This window comes from Hemiscyllium ocellatum, chromosome 4 (assembly GCF_020745735.1).
Source record: "Hemiscyllium ocellatum isolate sHemOce1 chromosome 4, sHemOce1.pat.X.cur, whole genome shotgun sequence".
Lineage (NCBI taxonomy): Eukaryota > Metazoa > Chordata > Chondrichthyes > Orectolobiformes > Hemiscylliidae > Hemiscyllium > Hemiscyllium ocellatum.
The window spans coordinates 82,477,391-82,501,398 of record NC_083404.1 but is presented as its reverse complement, the minus strand read 5'-3'; the positions used below and the strand labels follow the sequence as shown (position 1 = coordinate 82,501,398).

General features: G+C 43.2%; 1 long non-coding RNA gene across 1 annotated transcript in view; it reads right to left on the bottom strand.

Moving 5' to 3' along the window:
• The window catches only part of LOC132815433 (uncharacterized), a 48,424-nt gene extending 25,659 nt beyond the window's left edge, over positions 1 to 22,765 (bottom strand). The window contains exon 1 of the long non-coding RNA XR_009644652.1: positions 22,556 to 22,765. This is a non-coding gene — a long non-coding RNA (uncharacterized LOC132815433). The remainder of the gene's footprint in view (positions 1 to 22,555) is intronic.
• Between the last annotated feature and the right edge of the window lie 1,243 nt (positions 22,766 to 24,008).

Below are 24,008 nucleotides of genomic sequence, written 5' to 3'. Positions count from 1 at the left end.
TCACTAAAACTGACAATGCAACTTCACTTCCTGATTTTCATGGCAAGGAGTTTTAGAATATTGGGTTTACCCTTCTAAACTGTCCCTCAGCCTTGGATTAGATGGTAGCTCTCAATAGATCTTGATTACAAGTGACTATCTTGTCATTGCCTATTTAGAGCGTTGTCTCATTTGGCCTTCCCTCGAAGAGTAAGCATGGGTCTCTCACTGGCCCTACAGCCAGCCGATAACATCCCTACCACATCAATATGATTTCACATTTACCTGAATTGGCCTAGCTCTTATGTTAAAATTATGCAACTGAGTCCTCCCACACAACAAAAAGATGCATTGTTCTACTGCAAAGCAACCTTTGTGGTGAATTCTCTGTTCGGTGTTCTCTGTACCATCATGTCTAGGAATGCAGAAGCGGTAATACAAAGGTTAGAACAAACAGTGTTACCGCAAATTCAATTCAAACTCTGGGTCAGATATGTAGATGATACCTTTGTAATCATTAAAAACACAGAAATTGAGAACACACACCGGATCATCAACGCCACACTCACAGAAATCCGATTCACTAGAGAGGAAGAAAAGGACAACCAACTCCCATTCCTAGACAAGATGGTACAGAGAACACCGAACGGAGAATTCACCACAAAGGTATACAGGAAAGCCACACACACAGACCAAGTCTTAAAATACGAAAGCAACCACCCCAACACACACAAAAGAATCAATACACTGTTCAAAAGGGCCACAACACACTGCAGCACACCAGAACTGCAAAAAGAGGAAGTAGAACGCCTATACAATGTATTCGCCAAAAACAGGTACCCCTGCAATTTCATCAACAGATGCCTAAGGGAAAGACAACGGAATGAGAACATGCCACGACCCAAAGGACTAGCCACACTACTATACATCAAAAACATTTCTGAACTGACAGCCAGACTACTGCAACCACTAGGACTCATAACAGCACACAAACCAACAGCCACTCTCAGACAACAACTCACCAGGATGAAGGACTCGATACCCAGCATGAGCAAAACCAATGTAGTGTACAAAATCCCATGCAAGGGCTGCACAAAACACTGCATAGGACAAACAGGAAGACAGCTAATGATCCGCATCCATGAACACCAACTAGCCACAAAACGACATGACCAGTTATCCTTAGTAGCCACACACTCAGATGACAAGCAACATGAGTTCGACTGGGACAACACTACTATTATAGGACAAGCCAAACAGAGAACAGCCAGGGAATTCCTAGAGGCATGGCATTCATCCACAGGTTCTATCAATAAGCACATTGACCTAGACCCAAGCGGCAGATACAAATCACTATAAATGCCGGAGGAAACATCACAGAAGCGCTTCACAGGAGCTCCCAAGCACTGAGGATGTCACCTAGGCAGGGGACGAAATGTCTGTAACACAAATTCCCAGCTCGGCAAACAGAACCACAATAAAGCAGGGACTCCTTATTCTGTTAGTATCAGGTCTTACAAACATGAAAAGAAATTAAGGTCAGACTAGAAAAACACAGGTATTAACTCTGTAGTTCACATGTGCTTAAGGAAATTCTTTGACTGTCTCACAAACTCCTTTTGGCAAAGATACCTTTCCGCAGAGAAGATCGAATTGACTTCTTGAGTTCCGCTGCTCAGCCCCCTCTCTTACCACTACCACTTGCTACCAGGTCCAAATACTATATTGAACATTCTAAAAATTTTAAGAAGTTTAAAAAGTACTAAGGAAACTTGTTCTTGAAAGAGGAACAGGAATAGGCAATTCAATTGAATCTACTCTGCCATTTAATGTGATAAGTTGATCAATAACTTCAAGGCCTCTCAGCCATACTACTAACCCTCTAGGTGACTGGTAATCAGAAATCTGTAAATCTCTATATTAAAAAGATTTGAAGACTGGACTTCCAAAGCCTTCTGGGGTTTAGAAATCCAAAGATTCAGAAGGCTTTGAGCAAAATAATTCTCATCACATTCTCAAGTGTCCAAATTGTGCCCCCGAACACTAGACTTGCCACTGGGAAGGAAACATCATCCCTGCAGCTACCCAGTCTATTCCTTTAGATATTTCATAAGTTTCAAAGATACCACCATTTATCTTACAAAGTTTTTGAGAGTACAGGTCTAGTTTGCCTAATCTCTCTTTGTAGGACAGTCCCACCACCCCAGGAAGAAATTTGCTGAACTTTTGTTACACCTTTCTGTAGCAATGAAATTTTATACTGAAGCAGTTCCGGCAGATTTCAGTGTGGTAAATATAACCCTACTATTTAAAAAGGAATAGAGGAAAGAAACCAAAAATTACAGTTATCCTAGTATCTACAGTTGGAAAATGTTAGAATCTATTACAAAGAAGTGCTAATAGAAACTTGGAAAACATTAATAAGATTGAAATCAGCATGGATTTATGATAAGCAAATCATGCTTAACAAATCTGGTGGTGTTTGAGAATGTATCTAATAAAATAGATCAGGCAGAACCAGTGATATGACGTAGTTTGAATTTCAGAAGGCTTCTGATAGGTTTCCACATAAATGGACAAAATTCAGGCACTTGGGATTGAGCTAATATATTGACATGAATTGAAATTGGTTAACAGACAAGAAACAGAGCATGGGGTTAAATGCGTCTTTTTCCATATGGCAGGCAACAACCATTGATGCTACAAAGTTCTGTGCTTAGGCCCCAACAATTCACAATATATATAAATGATCTGGATAAGAGAACCAAATGTAACACGTGTAAATGTTCTGAGGACACAAAACTGGGCCGGATTGAGAGTTATGAGGAGGATGCAAGGAATCTTCAACTTTTAGACAAGTTGAACGAGTGGGCAAACACATGGCAGACGCCGTACCACACGGCTCAATGTGAAGATATTCACTTCGATGTGAAAAACAGAAAGGCTTAAATGGAGATATATTGGGAAATGTGGATCTACAATGGGATCTGGGTGTTCTTTCTACACTGGTAAATGAAAGCAAGGATGCAGTGCAGTAAATAGTTAGGAAATCAAATGATAGGTTGGAGTGCAAGCTAGTACAGTGCCCTAAACCTTGTAATTAAAATACATAGAAATATAGAAAAGAGAAGCAAGAGTAGACCATTCAGCTCTTCAAGACTGCTCCACTATTCAATATTCATTTTGGACTGAAAAAGGATACACCAGGGTACTTTCTAGGTCGTGTGGTGAAATACTTAAATATAAATGATGTCTAAGGAGACTTAAGAGTTCAAACGCATAGATCTTTAAAATGTCACAAACAGGTGCAGGAAATAATCAAGGTGGTTATCAGAATGGTGGCCATTATATTTAGAGTTTGGAATGCAAGGATGAAAAAGTTATGCTTTGGTTATGTAAAGTCGTGGTTAGACCCTACATTGAGTACTGTGAACAGATCTAGGCACCACACCTTAGGGACCACATATTGGATTTAGAAGGAGTACAAAGTAGATTTAAAAGAATGACACCTAGACTTTAAGGGTTAAGCTATGAGGAGAAATTATATAAATTAGGCCTGATTTCTTGAGAATTTAGATAATTAAGGGGTGAGCTGATCAAAATATTCAAGATATTAACAGGAAAACACAGGGTAGATAAAGATAAATTATTTCCACTGGTTGGAGAGTCTAGAACTGGTGGACATGGTACAAAGATTAGGGCCAGATCATTCAGGAGAGACTTAGGAAGCATTTCTATACACAAAGCATGGTAAATGTTTGGAACTCTCTTCTGTAAATGACATAGATACTGGATCTGCAGTTAATTTTAAAACTGAGACAGATAAATGTTTGTTAAGTAAAAGGGATTAAGGGATAATGGGTCAAAGACCTACAGATAGTCATGATCTCAATGAATCGTGGAATATGCTCAAGGTGTTGAATGGCCTACTCCTGTCCTCACCCTGAAACAAAGGACTCAAAGCCCTCCGCTTCTTCCTTTCCTGCCACACCAACCAGTACCCTTCCACTGACACCCTCCTTCGACTGACTGAACTGGTCCTCACCCTGAACAACTTCTCTTTCCAATCCTCCCACTTCCTCCAAACTAAAGGAGTTGCCATGGGCACCCGCATGGGCCTCAGCTATGCCTGTCTCTTCGTCGGATATGTGGAACAGTCCATCTTCCGCAACTACACTGGCACCATCCCCCACTACATCGATGACTGTATCGGTGCTGCCTCGTGCTCCCACCAGGAGGTTGAACAGTTCATCAACTTTACCAACACCTTCCGTCCCGACCTCAAATTCACCTGGACTGTCTCAGACTCCTCCCTCCCCTTCCTAGACCTTTCCATTTCTATCTCGGGCGACCGACTCAACACAGACATCTACTATAAATCGACTGACTCCCACAGCTACCTGGACTACACCTCCTCCCACCCTGCCCCCTGTAAAAACGCCATCCCATATTCCCAATTCCTTCGTCTCCGCTGCATCTGCTCCCAGGAGGACCAGTTCCAATACCGTACAGCCCAGATGGCCTCCTTCTTCAAAGACCGCAGATTCCCCCCAGACATGATCGACGATGCCCTCCACCGCATCTCCTCCACTTCCTGCTCCTCCGCCCTTGAGCCCTGCCCCTCCAACCGCCACCAGGACAGAACCCCACTGGTTCTCACCTACCACCCCACCAACCTCTGTATACGGCTTATCATCCGCCGTCATTTCTGCCACCTCCAAATGGACCCCACCACCAGGGATATATTTCCCTCCCCTCCCCTATCAGCGTTCCGCAAAGACCACTCCCTTCGTGACTCCCTCGTCAGGTCCACACCCCCCACCAACCCAACCTCCACTCCCGGCACCTTCCCCTGCAACCGCAGGAAATGCAAAACTTGCGCCCACACCTCCTCCCTCACTTCCCTCCAAGGCCCCAAGGGATCCTTCCATATCCACCACAAATTCACTTGCACCTCCACATACATCATCTATTGCATCCGCTGCACCCGATATGGCCTCCTCTATATTGGGGAGATGGGCCGCCTACTTGCGGAACGTTTCTGGGACACCCGGACCAACCAACCCAACCACCCCGTGGCTCAACACTTTAACTCTCCCTCCCACTCCACCGAGGACATGCAGTTCCTTGGACTCCTCCATCGCCAGAACATAACAACACGACGGTTGGAGGAAGAGCGCCTCATCTTCCGCCTGGGAACCCTCCAACCACAAGGGATGAACTCAGATTTCTCCAGTTTCCTCATTTCCCCTCCCTCCACCTTGTCTCAGTCGATTCCCTCGAACTCAGCACTGCCCTCCTAACCTGCAATTTTCTTCCTGACCTCTCCGCCCCCACCACCACGACCTATCACCCTCACCTTGACCTCCTTCCACCTATCACATCTCCATCGCCCCTCCCCCAAGTCCCTCCTCCCTACCTTTTATCTTAGCCTGCTGGACACACTTTCCTCATTCCTGATGAAGGGCTTGTGCCCGAAACGTCGAATTTCCTGTTCCTTGGATGCTGCCTGACCTGCTGCGCTTTAACCAGCAACACATTTTCTACTCCTGTTTCTAGTATGATCATGGCTCAGAATTCAATTCAACTCAGAACTTCATTTCCACTTTCTCTTCAGACACTTTGCTCTCTTTAACCTCAAACAACTATATGCAACGCCTTCTTAAAAATATTTAATGTTTTAGCTCTAACCACTTTCTGTAGAAGGAAATTTTACATGCTCACCACTCTGTGGGTGAAATTTCTCCTCATCTCAGTACCAAATGGCTTATCATGTATCCTTAGACTCTGAACCCTAGTTCTGGGTTTCCTCGTCATGAGGAACATCTTTCTTATGTTTACCCTGCCTGGTCTTGTATTCCAAACTTCAACCATACTTGATTCTTTACTTTGTTTCTCCCATGTCTAGTCTCCCTTGGAGCTTTTCTACTTCCTGCTACTGACTTTATTTCCTTTCAATTTTGGTAATCTCTCAGGTTCCCATTCCTCCAACAAACTACTTTTAATCTACTGCAGTAGCCAATACAAATCTCCTTGTGAGGTAGTACCAGTCCTGTTAACTTGGAACTTGCCTTTAACTTATCAACTCTGCTATAATCCTTGTGTCTCCTCCCAAGGTCAACATATCTTTCTCAACACTGGGTAACTGAAATCAAACTTTCCACTCCCAATCTGCTTGAATGAGTGCATTGTACAATGAGAGTGTTATGAAGGTGTAAGTGGTACTGTACCTTTAGGAGAGTTAAAAGCTAGCAGAACTACCTGATATAGTACCAAGTGTTCTGAACAAGGGAACAACATAATATTTGATCGAACAGCCAGATTTGCTGGGTTGCCTGGAGACAAAAAGAAACAAAACCAAATTCGGCCAATCATTTCAAATTATACCCCAAAATACCGATCTCAAATCAAGTTTGACTTTAGTATATTGACAATATGAAAATCCAATGACACAATCTGATACTTTGGAATATAAGACTGGGAAAACTTGAACAGTTGTGGACAGAACTGTCAAGCTGCCAACATCTGCTGATTGCCTGGAAAGTTAGCTCTCGTAAAGATGCATTTATCTATCAAGGATCACACAGTGGCTCAATGGTTAACACTGCTGCCTCACAGCACCAGGGACCCAGGTTCGATTCCATCCTTGGGCAACTGTTTGTACAGAGTTTGCACATTCTCCCTGTGTCTACGTGGGTTTCCTCTGGGTGCTCTGGTTTCCTCCCACAATCTAAAGATGTGTAGGTTAGGTGAATTGGCCGTGCTAAATTGCTAATGATGTTCTGGGATGTGTAGGTTAGGTGCATTAGTCAGGTGTAAATGCAGGATAATAGTGTAGGGGAATGAGTCTGGGTGGGTTACTCTTTGCAGTGTCGGTGGGACTTGTTGGGCAGAAGGGTCTGTTTACACACTGTAGGGATTCTAATTCAACAACCAGTGAAAGAGAAATCCTAAGAAGAAGAAAATCTACAGAGAAAGATTTGACAGCTGACTGGTTTTGAAATTTGAATTTTGGTAAATCTTAATCAGGGTTTTATTGGACAAGTATTAAAGAAGGGAAAATATATGATAGGTTAGAGGAAGGAATTCTAAATCATTGTTAGTTAATTATTGTCTGTTATACTTGAAGAAATAAAGTTGTTACTTTTTACTTTAACTAGTTCTTGGCCTCTCGAATTTTCACAGATTACTGCACGGGATAAATCTTTTCTGTGTGGCTGTTCTAAATTAACATAGGGGGTTTACCCCGTGTCATAACAAGAGTGTGATTTCCTCTTTTATTTTCCAAAACCGTGAGGCGACATAAAGACTAAAAAATGTTTGGACTTCCTGGCTGATCTTTGTACCTGTGCACAAGCTTTTAATTATTTATACATATGGATATGAAAATCTTTTGATACTACACAATTGACAGTCTTTTCGCATGAAAAATATATTTTGAACAGACTCTTTTAGATCTGGAATAGACAACAGCACTTTAAACTGACCAAAGACTGACAAAAGAGTGAAGCTATTGAAATTGAGAATTCAATACCAGTACTGAGAAAGCAATGTGATGAAGTAGTTCACAACTCAAATTAACTTTAAAAATCAGTCTAGAGCTTTATTTAATTAACAACCTTGCAATAACAGGAAACAATAAAACGATACATTTCCAGTAAAGTTTACAAAATAGCATTGTCACACACCCTGCATCTCTGATATTTGTAATTATGTAACAATGATCACTGAAATGCATATTACGGTCAGGATACCGTACAAAAATTTCAAAGCAAACTAAATTTAAAAATACAGTTTTAAAAAACAAAAACATGTGAATGCTGGAGATCTGAAACAAACAAAAACAGGTTGCTGGAAAAACTCTGGGGATCTGGCAGTGTCTGTGAACAGAAAAGGGTGTTAAAATTTTATATCGAGTGACAATTCTTCAGAACAAAGAAGTCGGAAAAGGTGGTATTTATGCTGACTCTGCCTTTCCATTCTATGACATTTCTGTTTCCATTTCTATAGATAGGCTGATCACGGATATATATTGCAAGACCACACCCTGCCCCCTGTAATGAATCCATTCCATTCTCCCAGTTTCTCGCTCTCTGTTGCATCTGTTCTGATTATGTTATCTTCTTGGAGGGGATCATAGATTGTTCCTCAGCCAGCGACTCCTTTAGCTATGTCCAACCCATTTCCCAAACTTTTCCCGAAAATAACCATTAGCCTGACGGTGGTAAAATAGAGAATGGCAGTAAGCTTGCAGGGAACATAAGAACTGACTATGAAAATGTTTTTATAGGTATGTAAAGATAAAATGATTGGTGAAACCTAACAGAGTTTCCTTACAGTCAGAAATGGGGGCATTTATAATAGGGAACAATAAATGGCTAACAAACTAAATTCACACTTTGCTTTGGAATCACAAAGCAGGACATAACTAATATACCAGAAATGATAGTGAACACAGGGTTTAGTGACAGGAAGAAACTGTAGCAAATCTGTAGTAGTAGAAAAGTGGTACTGGGGAAATTGACAGTATTGAAGGCTGATAAATCCCCAGTGCTTGATAATCTACATCTTAAAGTATTTAAGGAAGTAGCTCTAGAAACAGTGGATGTGTTGGTCATCATCTTCCAAGATCCTTCAGACTCTGGAACTGTTCCGACATATTGAAGGCTAGCTAATATAATCCACTATTTTTAAAAAAGGTAGATAGAGACAAAACTGGGAATTATAAACCAATGAACCTGACACTGGTAGTGAGGAAGATGCAAGTGTCTATTACCAAGGATTGTTCAGCAAAGCACTTAGAAACACTGGTAGAATTGACAGTCAGCACAGATTTACAAAAGGGAAATCAGGCTTGACAAATCCACTCTTCAAATCCTTCAAGGCTCTAACTAGTATAGTTAATAGGGGGAGCCAACGGATATTCTCAGTCTGAAGAATTTAGATGTTCATTTGGACCGCCAGAGGTGTTTGGCGAAGTCCCACATAAGAGATTAATGTGTAAATTAATGCATGTTGGATAAGGGTGGTATATTAAGATAGACAGAAAGTTTAACACACAGAAAAGAGAGTATAAATAAATAGGTATTTTTCTGAATGGCAGGTGGTGGTTTACAGGTATTCATGGAAATAGGATTTGAGTACAGGAACAAGGATGTTTTGCTGCAATTAGACAGAGCATTGGTGAGGCCACACCTGGAATATTGTGTGCAGTGTTGGTCTCCTTATCTGAGGAAGAATGTTGTTACAATAGAGAGAGAGTATAGCAAAAATTTACTAAATTGATTCCTGGAATGGCAGGACTGACATGTGAGGAAAGATTGAGTCGATTAGGATTATACTCACTGAGTTTAGAAGAATGAATGGGGGGTGAGGGAGAATCTCAAAGAAAACAATAAAATTCTAACAGGATTCAACAGGTTAAATAATGCAGGAAGGATGTCACCGATTGAAGTTGGTGGGGGGAATTTCTTCACCAGAGATTGTTGTGCACGTAGAGGTTTTGAGGCCAAAACATTAATGGATTTAAGAATCTGGTACATAAAGCTCTTGTGGCTAAATGAATCAAGGGATATGGGGGAGGTTAGAATGATTATTTTCCTTGAATGGTGAAGCAAGCTGGAGGAGATCAAATGTCATATTCCTGTTCCTCACCTCCTATGTTTCCACATTTTGCCTTCATCCCTTTTCTCCAATAATGAAAGAGCTCCCATGCTCCTCACCTCCTACTCCTTCAGCATTCACATGCAAAGGATCAGAAGCTGCCATTTCTACCACCTCTAGCAGGATGTCACTATTATACACATATTCTCTTCCCTTCCCTTGTCAGCATTTGACAGGGAACCATTTCTTTGAGACACCCTTCTCCATCTCTACCCCCCAAACACCTTCCCACACTTTCCCATGCAATTCCTCTCTCCTCACAATCCAAGGGTCCAGGCATACCATTTAAGTGGAAACTGTGATTTACATGCACCTTACTCAATCTAGTCTACTGTATTCATCGTTCAAAATTGGTATCCTCTACAGTGGGAGACTAAGTGCAGACTGGGTGACCATTTTGTAGAACACCTATGTTTGATCTATAAAAATTATCTTGAGCCACTATCTGCTAATTAAACACACCACTATTTTCCCAACATTTCTGTCTCAGGTCTGCAAGTTGGAAGAACTGCTTATCATGTTCCATTTTGGGACTTACAGCCTTCAGGAATCAATATCGAGTTCAATAATTTTAGGGTATGGGTACCTCCTTCCATGTCTATGATCCGCACCCATTACCCCAGATCCAGTCATAAATTAGATTAGATTACTTACAGTGTAGAAACAGGCCCTTCGGCCCAACAAGTCCACACCTACCCACCGAAGCGCAACCCATCCAGACCCATTCCCCTACATTTACCCGTTCAACTAACACCACGGGCAATTTTAGCACGGTCAATTCACCTAACCTGCATATTTTTGGGTGGGAGGTAACCGGAGCACTCGGAGAAAACCCACGCAGACACGGGGTGAATGTGCAAACTCCACACAGTCAGTCACCTGAGGCGGGAATTGAACCTGGGTCTCTGGCGCTGTGAGGCAGCAGTGCTAACTACTGTGCCACCATGGGTTGTTTTTGCTCAGAGTACAGCTAACCCAATTTCACCTACTCAAAGGACCCATTATCAACTATCTAGCTTCTATTTTTTTCTAGCTTATTATCAACAATCACTTTGCCTATCCATTTTTTTTTAAATCCTCTCTCCCTCTTAACACTGGGCTCCTTCTCCCTCATTTGCCCCCACATCCCCCTACCTCCCACATGCTCCCTCCACCTCGTCCCACCCATTGTCCCCATTATCAGCATAAATGCCACCTTTTCCTGGCTCCTATCATTTGTGAAGAGGAATCACTGGACACAAAACATTAATTGTGTTTTCTCTTTGCAGATGCTGCCAGACCTACTGAGTTTCTCCACCGATTTCTGTCTAAAATTTAAACATTCCACTATGAACAACTATAGGAAAATACTATCAAACGGATGACCAGAAATTTTAATTAAATAGGGAAATTACCAGTAAAATTCACCTCACCACAATCCGAATAAGCCACTAGACATAATGACTATTATTATGGTTTTAAGAATCTTAAATCTTGGCATTTTACAGCAGTTCATGAACGTAGCACATTACAATATTTTCCAAGGTGTACAGGGATGAGCATGAAATGTTGACCGTGACAGAGACACCATATCCAATAATAAAAATGGAATGTGTCCTGTCTGCCTTAACTCTACAGCACCAGTGAAGTTCCTCCAATGATACTGTGAAAACCAGGATCTGAATACACTGGAGGAAATATGCTGCAGCACTGAGTCAGGAGAATTCCAGTGCAATGGCAATCTGATTGTCATTACTGCTGCTCATTAGATCTGGATCTTAATTTTACTTCTAGAATTTGAATTCTGATGTTTCAATGTCCTTTTAATAAAGCACTTTTATAATTAAAGTTCATTTTAAAAGTAACATGTCAGTGTACAGCTTTGATGAAACTACAGCATAAATAAATTACCACAGAGTTTTGCTTCGATGTGCACATAATCCAAGTTAAATCTATCAGAGATTTTAAAGAAATTTTACTCCTTTACTCTGTTATTCATATCTGCTCAATTTTAAACTTATCATCTAAACTTTCTCCGGTTTAAAAAAAAACATATTTCAAAAAAAGAGTTTTAAATGTGCTGAGCAAGTAAAAAAAACTCCAAAGTAAAAATGATGGGCTGATGCTGACCTTCACTGATGAATCATCCAAAGCAACTGCAATCATCTTCCCTTGTGCCAGGTATGACTCCAACCAACCGATAATCACCACAAACAGCACAGTGGCATAGCAGTTAGCACTGCTGCCTCACAGTGCCAGAGACCAACATTCAATTCCCACCTCAGGCAACTGTCTGTGTGGAGTTTGCACATTCTCCCTGTGTCTGTGTGAGTTTCCCCCAGGTGCTCTGGTTTCCTCCCACACTCCAAAAATGTGCAGGTTAGGTGAACTGCCATGCTAAATTGCCTGGAGCCTTAGGTGTAGGGGAATGGGTCTGGGTGCGTTGTTCTTCGGAGGGTCGGTGTGGACTTGTTAGGCCAAAATGCCTGGTTCTATACTGTAAGTAGTCTAATCTAAAAATTCCCACTGACTTGCATGGTTGTCCTTGATACCACACTCAGCCAAATGGAGACTGGATGTCAAAGGCACTCATCTTCCCTCTGGAGTTCAGCTGTACTAGACTGGAACACAAGTCATCAATATTATTACTTTCAGAGCCTGGAGGCTATACAGAATCCAGTGCTTTCAGATTTTTCTTCATATCATGTGAGCTACATTGGTTGAAGACTTGCATCTGCAATGTTGGGAAACTCCAAAGGAAGGCAAGATGGTTCATGCATTAAGCACTTCAGGTTGAAGATTGTTGCAAATAATTCAGCTTTGCATTCTGCACACGTATGCTGAGCTCTTCCATCAATGAGGATGAGGATCCACGTGGTGCCTCTTGCAGTGAATTATTTAATTGTGTTGCAAAGTTGGTGTATGTAAAATTGTAAAATGGGAAAAGCATTGTGAGAGCTCCAAGGTTCAAACCTGGATGAGCCAACAATCTGTTATAAAGCAGAGGTTGTCCTCCCCCCTCTGAGAACTAAATCACCCAAAGGGGAGCATCTCATCCTATAACCTGTTAAAAAGAGTGTAAGGGGTATAACCCATTTACAGCAACTTCTAGGTGGTTAAGTAAAGGAAATCCCTGACACTCACTTTACAATTCACAAGTAACAATTTATTTAACTCTAACAGTAAACAAATAGATTATTAACAAACCAAACAATTCCCCTCTACTAACTATTCCCGAATTATGCCAGATTCTAATGGTATGCTGATCCTATAAGTACAAGTTCCACTGATATAACAAAATAATAGAATTTAGTCTATCAAACCTATAGGAGAAAAATGAGGACTGCAGATGCTGGAGACCAGAGTTGAAAAATGTGGTGCTGGAAAAACAATGGGTGGAAGGAGGTGAGGGTGAGGGTGATAGGCTGGAGAGGAGTTGGGAGCGGAGAGGTCGGGAAGAAGATTGCAGGTCAAGAGGGCGGTGCTGAATCTGGGGGTTGGGACTGAGATAAGGTGGGGGGAGGAAAAATGAGGAGAAAAGCTGGAGAAATCTACATTCATCCCGTGTGGTTGGAGGGTTCCTAGGCAGAAGATGAGGCGCTCTTCCTCCAGGCGTCATGTGGTCAGGGTCTGATGATGGAGGTGGCCAAGGACCTGCATGTCCTTAGTGGAGTGGGAGGGGGAGTTAAAGTGTTCAGCCATGGGGCAGTTGGGTTGGTTGGTGTGGGTGGCCAAGAGTGCTCCCTGAGCAAGTAGGCAGCATGTCTCCCCAATGTAGAGGAGACCACATCGGGTGCAACGAATACAGTAAATGATGTGTGTGGAGGTGCAGGTGAATTTCCGACGGATATAGAATGATCCATTGCGGCCTTGGAGAGAGGTGAGGGGAGAGGTGTGGGCGCAAGTTTTGCACTTCTGGAAGCTGCAGGGGAAGGTGCCAGGAGTGGAGGTTGGGTTGGTGGGGGGTATGGATCTGACGAGGGAGTCGCGGAGGGAATGGTCTCCCCAGAATGCTGATAGGGGTGAGGAGGGAAATATATCCCTGGTGGTGGGGTCTGTTTGGAGGTAGCGGAAATGACGGTGGATGATATGATGTATCCGGAGGTTGGTGGGCTGCAAGGTGAGGACTAGTGGGGTTCTGTCCTGGTGGCGATTGGAGGGGTGGGGTTCAAGGGCGGAGGTGCGGGAAGTGGAGGAGATGCAGTGGAGAGCATCGTCGACCACGTTGGAGAGGAAATTGCGGTCTTTGAAGAAGAAGGCCATTTGGGTTGTTCAGTAGTGGAATTGGTCCTCCTGGGAGCAGATGCGGCGGAGTTGTAGGAATTGGGAATATGGGATGGCGTTTTTACAGGGGGCAGGGTGAGAGGAGGTGTAATCTAGGTAGCTGTGGGAGTTGGTCGGTTTGTAGTAAATGTCTGTGTTGAGCCGGTCGCCCAAGATAGAAATGGAGAGGTCTAGGAAGAGAGGGAGGAATCTGAGATGGTCCAGGTAAATTTGAGGTCGAGGTGGAAGGTATTAGTAAAGTGGATGAACTATTCAACCTCCTCATGAGAGCATGAGGTAGCGCCAATACAGTCATCGATGTAGCAGAGGAAAAGGTGAGGGGTGGTGCCAGTGTAGCTGCGGAAGATGGACTGTTCCACATATCCGACGAAGAAGCAGACATAGCTGGGGCCCATGCGGGTGCCCATGGCTACTCCTTTGGTTTGGAGGAAGTGAGAGGATTGGAAGAAGTTGTTAAGAGTGAGGACCAGTTCAGTCAGTTGGAGGAGGGTGTCAGTGGAAGGGTACTGGTTGGGTCGGCGGGAGAGGAAGAAGCGGAGGGCTTGGAGGCCTTCGTGATGGGGGATGGAAGTGTGTAGGGACTGGATGTCCATCATGAAGATAAGGCGTTGGGGGCAGGGAAGCGAAAATCATGGAGGAGGTGGAGGGCGTCCCGAACGTAGGTGGCGAGTTCTTGGACTAAGGGGGGCAGGACCGTGTCGAGGTATGCGGAGATGAGTTCAGTGGGGCAGGAGCAGGCTGAGACAATGGGTCGGCCGGGGCAGTCGGGTTTGTGGATTTTGGGCAGGAGGTAGAAACGGGCGGTGCGTGCTTGTGGGACTATGAGGTTGGAGGCAGTGGATGGGAGATCTCCTGAGGTGATGAGGTTATGGATGGTCTGGGAGATGATGGCTTGGTGGTGGGAGGTGGGGTCATGGTCAAGGGGACAGTAGGAGGAGGTGTCCGCGAGTTGGCGTCTAGCTTCAGCGGTGTAAAGATCGGTGCGCCATTCTACCACTGCGCCTTCCTTGTCTGCCAGTTTGATGGGGAGGTTGGGATTGGAGCGGAGGGAGTGGAAGGCTGCCCATTCCGAGAGTGAGAAGTTGGAGTGGGTGAGAGGGGTGGACAGGGTGAGGCGGTCAATATCGCGGTGGCAGTTGGATATGAAGAGATCAAGGGCGGGTAAGAAGCCAGCACAGGGTGTCCAGGTGGATGGGGTGTGTTGGAGGCAGGAGAAGGGGTCGTCAGAGGGTGGGCGAGAGTCCTGGCTGAAGAAGTAGGCGCGGAGGCAAAGGCGGCGGAAGAAATGCTCGATGTCTAGTCCACATCCTCCACCAACCCAACCTCCACTCGCGGCACCTTCCCCTGCAACCGCAAGAAATGCAAAACTTGCCCCCACACCTCCCTCCAAGGCCGCAATGGATCCTTCCATATCCATCGCAAATTCACCTGCACCTTCACACACATCATTTACTGTATCCGTTGCACCCAATGTGGCTTCCTCTACATAGGGGAGACAGGCCGCCTACTTGCGGAAAGTTTCAGGGAACACCTCTGGGACACCTGCACCAACCAACCCAACTGCCCCGTGGCTGAACACATGTAGGTCCTTGGCCTCCTCCATCGCCAGACCCTGACCACACGACGCCTGGAGGAAGAGCACCTCATCTTCCGCCTAGGAACCCTCCAACCACACGGGATGAATGTAGATTTCTCTAGCTTCCTCATTTTCCCTCCCCCCACTTTATCTCAGTTCCAACCCGCGGATTAAGCACCGCCCTCTTGACCTGCAATCTTCTTCCCCACCTCTCCGCTCCCATCCCCTCTCTGGCCTATCACCCTCACCCTCACCTCCTTCCACCTACCGTATTCCTAGTACCCTTCCCCCAAATTCCCTCCCTCCTACCCTTTATCTCAGCCCGCTTAGCACACCAGCCTCATTGCTGAAGAAGGGCTTATGCCCAAAACATCGATTCTCCTGCTCCTCGGATGCTGCCTGGCCTGCTGTGTTTTTCCAGCACCACATTTTTCAACTCTCAAACCTATAGCCAGGTTATGAGTATCTCAGAACTCTGTGTCTTCTCTGTTGATCCTTCTGTCAGGAATGTTTTCTCCATAGAATCTTCTGTTAGGACTTTTAGCTAAGAGTGCTGCAGTACCTTTATTAATTAGATTGGTTCTCACCTTTGGGTGATTTGGTTACAATTAATCAACCCCCCCTTTATGACAGATTGGGAGCTCATCCGGGATTGAACCCGGGACCTCTCGCAATGCTTTCCCCATTTTACAATTTTACACACACCAAATTCACAACTATTGACCATCGCCATGACTGGATGTGTCGACTGCAGAGTTTAAATTTGATCCACTGGTTGCAGATTCACTTAGTCTATTACTTGTTCTTTAAGCTGTTTGGCGCACAAGTTATCCCGTGTTCTAACTTCACATGGTTGACTCATTTTAGGTATGCCTGGTGCTGCTACCAACAAGCCTTTCAGCACACCTTATTGTACCAATGTTGACCTCCTGAATTGATGGCAATGGGAGAGTAGTAAGCAGAAAAATTGCAGATTGTGTGGGCGTACAATTCTGTTGTTGGCTCATAGATGCACAGTTTTGCAAAATTGATTCAAATTTATCACACTTAGCATGGCAATAATAGCCACACTAACTTTGGAAGATATTCTCAATGTGAGGATGGGGCTTTAAATCCACAACATCAATGCAGTGATTACTTAAAGATACTGCCATGGACAAATGCACAGTTGTAGGAAGATTGATGAGGATGAGGTCAAATATGTTCTTTCCACCTGTTAGTTCCTTCTGACCAGTCGCAGATACAGTCTAGCAGCTATGCCCTATTCAACCTGACCCAGTCTTGGCGATGGACACTGAAGTCTGGCTCCCAAAGTTCATTCTGCGACTTTGCTACTTTCAAGTGCTTTCTCCAAGTGGTGTTCAACATGAAGGAGTACTAAATCATCAGAAGGTTGGGGTTGTGGTGGTAGGTGGTAATCAGCAGGAGGTCTTTTGCCCATGTTTGACCTTATATCATGAGACTTCATATAGTCCGACGTCAATGTTGAGCACTCCCAGGCCATGCCCACACACTGTATATCACTGTGCTTCCATCTGTACTAGGTATGACATACTCAGAATAGCAATGGTATCTGATCATGGCAACAATTCCATAAGTATCACTCTGTCAGGCTGTTGCTTGACATGCCTCTGAGACAGATCTCTTAATTTTGGCACTAGTTGCAGACGTTAGTAAGCAGAACTTGGCAGGGTCAATGTTGCTGTTTCCATTTCCTCGGTAAAAACAATGACTACAGATGCTGGAAACCAGATTCTGGATTAGTGGTGCTGGAAGAGCACAGCAGTTCAGGCAGCATCCTAGGAGCAGTAAAATCGATGTTTCGGGCAAAAGCCTTTCATCAGGAATAAAGGCAGAGAGCCTAAAGTGTGGAGAGATAAGCTAGAGGAGGGTGGGGGTGGGGACAAAGTAGCATAGAGTACAATAGGTGAGTGGGGGAAGGGATGAAGGTGATAGATCGGGGAGGGGGGTGGAGTGGATATGTGGAAAAAATGATAGGCAGGTAGGACAAGTCATGGGGACAGTGCTGAACTGGAAATTTGGAACTAGGGTGAGGTGGGGGAAGGGGAAATGAAGAAATTGTTGAAGTCCACAATGATACCCTGGCGTTCTTCCTCCAGGCTTCTGGTGGTGAGGGAGCGGCGGTGAAGGAGGCCCAGGACCTCCATGTCCTCGGCAGAGTGGGAGGGGGAGTTGAAATGTTGGGCCACAGGGTGGTATGGTTGATTGGTGCGGGCGTCCCAGAGATGTTCCCTAAAGCGTTCTGCTAGGAGGCGCCCAGGCTCCCTAATGTAGAGGAGACCACATCAGGAGCAACGGATACAATAAATGATATTAGTGGATGTGCAGGTAAAACTTTGATAGATGTGGAAGGCTCCTTTAGGGCCTTGGATGGAGGTGACGGAGGAGGTATGGGCACAGGTTTTGCAGTTCCTGCGGTGGCAGGGGAAGGTGCCAGGATGGGAGGGTGGTTTGTAGGGAGGCATGGACCTGACCAGGTAGTCACAGAGGAACGGTCTTTGTGGAAGGCGGAAATGGGTGAGGAGGGAAACATATCCCTGGTATTTCCATTTCCTAGTTCAGTGCTAGGTGGTTCATCCAGTTTCATTCATTTTGAAGTTTTTTCACATGGTTTAATATGATTAAGTAGCTTACTAAGCCATATCAGAGATTGTTAAGAGTCAAACACGTTGCTGACCAGACCAAGTAAGGCATTGGTGAAACTGATAGCTTTATATGGCAATTAACAATGGTTTCATGATCATCACTGGACTTTTAATTCCAGATATTTTAAAACTTACATTTTTGCATTTTTTTAAAATTGCATTTTTAAAGCCATCTACAATAGTGAGAATCAAACCCAGTTTCAGCAATAACTGGTCCTCTGGATTACTGTTCCTGCGACAATATCAATGTGCCATCACCTTCTTACATTACATTAAAATAAACTGACTGAAAGCCAAAAACGTAAAGTGTCAGTGATCCAAATTATTCAATTACAAAAAGGAGAAACCACAGCAAATCCTTCTGATCTAACACTACAACAATTTTTCATTTTGATCTGAAGGCTATTCAAGTGAAAGGAAATCTAAGTAGTGAGGCACTTAACATTCTTGTGTACATACCATTTAAAACATGGTAGTTATGGAGCAATGGATAAAATTACCCAGTAAAGCCAAAAGCCTGAAATGCTCCAGATGCTGAATAATTTACCTTAGTCCACAGACAGAACAATTAGATGGAGGATTAGAACTGGATACTAAATCTCAAGTTACATACATCCAAACTTCTTTGCTTCTTCATCCCACTTGTAGCTGTATCTTTTATCTTATGCTGTCCATATTCTTGCTTCAAAATTGCTTCAGCCCACATTTGAATTAAATTAGGTTTATTGGTACGAGCAGGAGCAAGCAGCCCAAGGCAGTGGTGGGAGTAGAAACTGGCTGTAAGGCAGCAAGAGCAGGCAGCCAGGGAAACGGTGGGAGTGAGGTTGAGCCCTTGTGAGGACTGTGAGCCCAGCTTGGCTCAGTGCTTTTGGACAATGGTGTTTGAACTGTTAACTGTGTTTCCTTGTTCTTCTACTTTTTAGTAAGAAGGACTGTAATGTGTAACTTTTTAAAACTTTATTTTCTTATTTCTCTGCTATGTACCAAGATTCTGTACCTAGATATCTTTGTACTTAAGACTGAGCTGTAAGTGTCGATTTGCAAACTTTTTACTGTACTCCTTTGCGTACATTGACAATAAACTTAATTCAATTCAAATCAGTTCTCTGCCCACATTGAACATCTTCCGCCATAACCACCTACTTCACCAGCTTGACCAAGTTCTACACTAACCTCCTCACAGTTTATATTTCCAAGCTTAGTACAATCAGCAAATTTTGAAATGTGTTTCATACACAAAAATATTAATATGTAACAGCAAAAGCAAAGATCTCAGCACTGAACTCTAAGGAACTCCACTGAAAATATGATCCTCCAATCTGAACAACATCCATTAACCATGCTTCTTTGTTTCTTATCACTCAGCTAACTTCATTCCATGTTTTGAGTGTCATTTTTATGCCATGAATTCTACCTTTGCTCACAAGTCTGCTGTATAGCTCTGTATGACATTCTGGAGGTGCATGTACAATATAAACATGAGTCAAGTGAAGGGGTACGCCACTTGTCCCCTTGAGATTGCACTGCCATTCAATATGACCATAGCTAAACTAATAAACTGGTATCTATATCTGCCTTTAATCATCTTTCATTCCCTTCCTTATCAATAATCTAACTGTTAATACTTTAAAAATGATGAAGGACATTGGTCTACACGTTTTGAGAAAGAAGGTTCCAAAAGACTCATGACTCTGCGAAAATAAATTCTCCTTATCTTTATTTTAAATGGGCAATCATTCTATGGCCTAATTCTACATTAACCACTAAGAGGAAACATCTTTTCCATTTGTACCCTACGAGGACCCTGTAGGATCTTACTTGTTTCAATTGCTTTTTACTCAGCTAAACTCCAGTGGACACAAACTAAATTTGTCCAATCCTTCCTCATCAGACAACATAACCATTCCAAATATTTGTCTACTCAAACTTCTCTGAATTGTTTCCACATAAACAGCATTGCCCTGGCTGAATGCTTCAATCTTTCACACCAGCCAAATAATACTGGTCGATGATGCCCTCAGATTCAAAACTGGATCAATGTGGATTTCACCAGTTTCTTCCCTCCCCCCAACCTTATCCCAGTCCCAACCTTCCAACCGGTACTGTCCTTTGACCTGTCTTACCTGTCCATCTTCCTTCTTACCTATCTGCTCCACCCTCCTCTCCGACCCATCACTCCCACTCCACCTTCATCTACCTATCATGTTCCCAGCTACCTTCCCCCCAGCCCCACCCCCCTCCCATTTATCTCTCAGCCCCCTTGATCCACAAGCCCAATTCCTGATGAAGGGCTTATGCCCAAAACATCGATTGTCCTGCTCCTCGGATGCTGCCTGACTGGTTGTGCTTTTTGTCTCCTTACATCCATAGCAGGCATTTCAGACGTGGTGCTTCTTGTTTCTGGTGCTGAAGGTGGCACCTAATTCTCATCAATAATAAACAGATGAGGCCTGAAGTCCAATTTCTTGTGTTCTTAATGCTAGCTTCTGTAGATACATTCAACACTGTGACTAAGACGGAATTTACATATTATCTAATTTATACAACAAGGTCTCAATATAATATCCATGGAGATTGATGCAAAGATCGCTTGCAATATTTGAAGAAAAGCAAGGATTTCCTGGTAAATTGGCCAAAAATACTTTGCAACTACCACCATCAAAATTATTGAATATCATTATTTTGATTTGCTGTTTATGGAATCCTGCTTTACACAAATTAGTTGCTGCGACAACGATTTGATTTCTAAAGTAACTAATTAATTGTGAAGGACTCTAGAGTGGTGAGAGGACCTGGAATTGCTGTTTGGATGCAAGTTCTTTTTTTAGGCCACAAAATAATTTGCAAAAAAAAAGGTCTAGTGGAAGACCTTTCTCCTCGTTTCAGTTTTAAAGGGGTATCCCTTCACACCGAATCTGGGCCCTCAGGTCCTAATCTCTCCTACTAATGGAAACATTTTGTCCATGTCCACTCTGTGCAGGTCTCTCAGTATTCTGTAAGTTTGAATCAGATTCTCCTCATCCTTCTCAACTCCACCAAGTACCAACTCAGAGTCCTCAACTGCTCCTCATATGACAAGCCCTTCATCTCCAGAGTCCTGTTTACAAACTTCTGGATTCTCTCCAATGAGAATTCTTCCTTGAATACTTGGGTCCTAACCTGCTCAGAATATTCCAAATACAGTCTCGCCAGAGTCTTATACAGCCTCAGCAGTATATTTCTGCTCTTGTATTCTAGCCTTCTTGAAATTAATGCTTGCATTGCATTCACATTCCTAACTGACAAATGAATCTTCACGTTAACCTTCATAAAATCCTGAACTAGAACTCCTAAGTCCCTTTTGTTTCAGAATTCCAAAGCCTTCCCCATCTAGAAATAGTCTATGCCTCTATTCATTCCACTACTTTGCCCCTAATAGCATGGGCTCTCATCTTATTTAGCAGCTTCCTGTGTGGCACATTGTCAAAGGCCTTCTGGAAATCCAAACAGATCATGTTCACTGGCTTTCTTTTGTCTAACTTGCTTGTTAACTTCTCAAAGAATTCTAACAGCAAATAAGAGGAAGCAGCAATGGAAAATGTTGAGCAGATGGGTTGACTAGTAAAGTAATAGCTAAGTGGAAGGATTGCAGAGGGAAACAGAGAGCAAGAGGGAGTAACAGAAACTCACTGAGCAAGAGTATTGTAGTGAGAGGTACCAAGCAGCAAAGATGGAGGGAGGAGGTGGCAATCAGCACATGCGGAAGGGGAAGCAGGGAACAAAAAGACATGAGTGGAAGCATCAGAAACAAGTAGCAACAGGAGATTCATTGCAGAAAGTTAAGAGTTATTAGGTTATTAGAAGTCATAGAGTCATAAAGATGTACAGCATGGAAAGAGACCCATCGGTCCAACTCATCCATGCTGACCAGGTATCCTAACCTCATCTAGTCCCATGTGTTAGCACTTGGACCATATCCCTTTGAACCCCGCATATTCATATGCCCATCCAAATGCCTTTTAAATGTTGTAATAGTACCAGCCTCCACCACTTCGTCTGGCAGCTCATTCCATAAATGCACCATTGTCTGCATGAAAATGTTGCTCCTTAAATCCCTTTTAAATTTTCTCCTCTTACCCTCAACCAATGCCCTCTAGGTCTGGACATTCCCATCCAGAAAGAAAGAGTTAGTATATTTTGTCCAGTTAGTTTCAGAATAGGAAACAGGTTTTTTAATGTTAGAGCTACAGGTCAGGAATGTAACCCACCCTTGTTATATGCTGTCTAAGAAATTTGTGGTTTTCATTTAGCATGCTTATTTTTAGGAACATATTATGAGTGTTTAATGATGGAAAGGCAAATTGCATTCAATGCATTCATCAGTATTAAAATCAGTTGAATATATTAAACATATTTTTATGTTAAATACCTCTTTTTGATTTGGTACAATATCATTAATGATGTTGTATTCCAAATCCAGTTTTTCTTCTAGTTGATCTTCAAGATTCCTGATTAAGTTTATTTCTTCCTGTAATTTCTTGTTCAGTGCATCTGCATCAGCAACCCGATCTTCTAGGTTTTGTAAATTATATGTTTTGACCTCAATATGCCACTGTAATTCATCTATATCATGTGAGCATATATCATACTCTGTAAGAAAAGGATGTACAGTTTAGATAAAAATAAAAATACAAAATGTTGATAATGTACAGCAGATTGATCAGCTTTTGAAATGAGTACTTTTTTTAGACTTTTAAGTGACATAAAACATATCGAACCAGGAAGAGAGATAATTTCAAATTTGAAGTAGTAACAAAAAGGATTGATGAGGGCAGAGCGGTAGATATGCCCTCTATGGACTTCAGTAAGGCATTCGACAAGGTTCCCCATAGGAGACTGGTTAGCAAGGTTAGATCTCATGGAATACAGGGGGAACAAGCCATTTGGATACAGAACTGGCTCAAAGGTCGAAGACAGAGGGTGGTGGTGGAGGGTTGTTTTTCAGACTGGAGGCCTGTGACCAGTCGAGTGCCACAAGGATCCACTATTCATCATTTATATAAATGATTTGGATGTGAGCATAAGAAGTTAATATATATGTAGAATAGGTATGTTAGTAAGTTTGCAGATGACAGCAAAATTGGAGGTGTCGTGGACAGCGAAGAGGGTTACCTCAGATCACAACAGGATCTTGATCAGATGGGCTGATGGGCTAAGAAGTTGGCAGATGGAGTTTAATTCAGATAAATGCAAGGTGCTACATTTTGGGAATGCAAATCTTAGCGGGACTTATACATTTAATGGTAAGGTCCTATGGAGTGTTGTTGAGCAAAGAGACCTTGGAGTGCAGGTTCATAACGGCTTCAAAGTGGAGTCGCAGGTAGCTAGGATAGTGAAGAAGGCGTTTGGTATGCATTCCTTCATCAGTCGGACTGTTGAGGACAGGAGTTGGGACATCATATTGCGGCTGTACAGAACATTGGTTAGGCCACTGTTGGAATATTGTGTGCAATTCTGGTCTCTTTCCTATGGAAAGATGTTGTGAAACTTGAAAGGGTTCAGAAAAGGTTTACGAGGATGTTGCCAGAGTTGGAGAATTTTGAGCTATAGGGAGACATTGAACAGACTGGGGCTGTTTTGCTTGGAGCATCGGAGGCTGAGGGGTGACCTTATACAGGTTTACAAAATTATGAGGGGCATGGATAGGATAAATAGACAAAGTCCTTTTCCTGGGGTGGGGGAGTCCAGAATTAGCGGGCATAGATTTAGGGTGAGAGGGAAAGATATAAAAGAGACCTAAGGGGCAACCTTTTCACGCAGAGGATGGTACGTGTATGGAATGAGCTGTCAGAGGAAGTGGTGGAAGCTTATGGATGGGTATA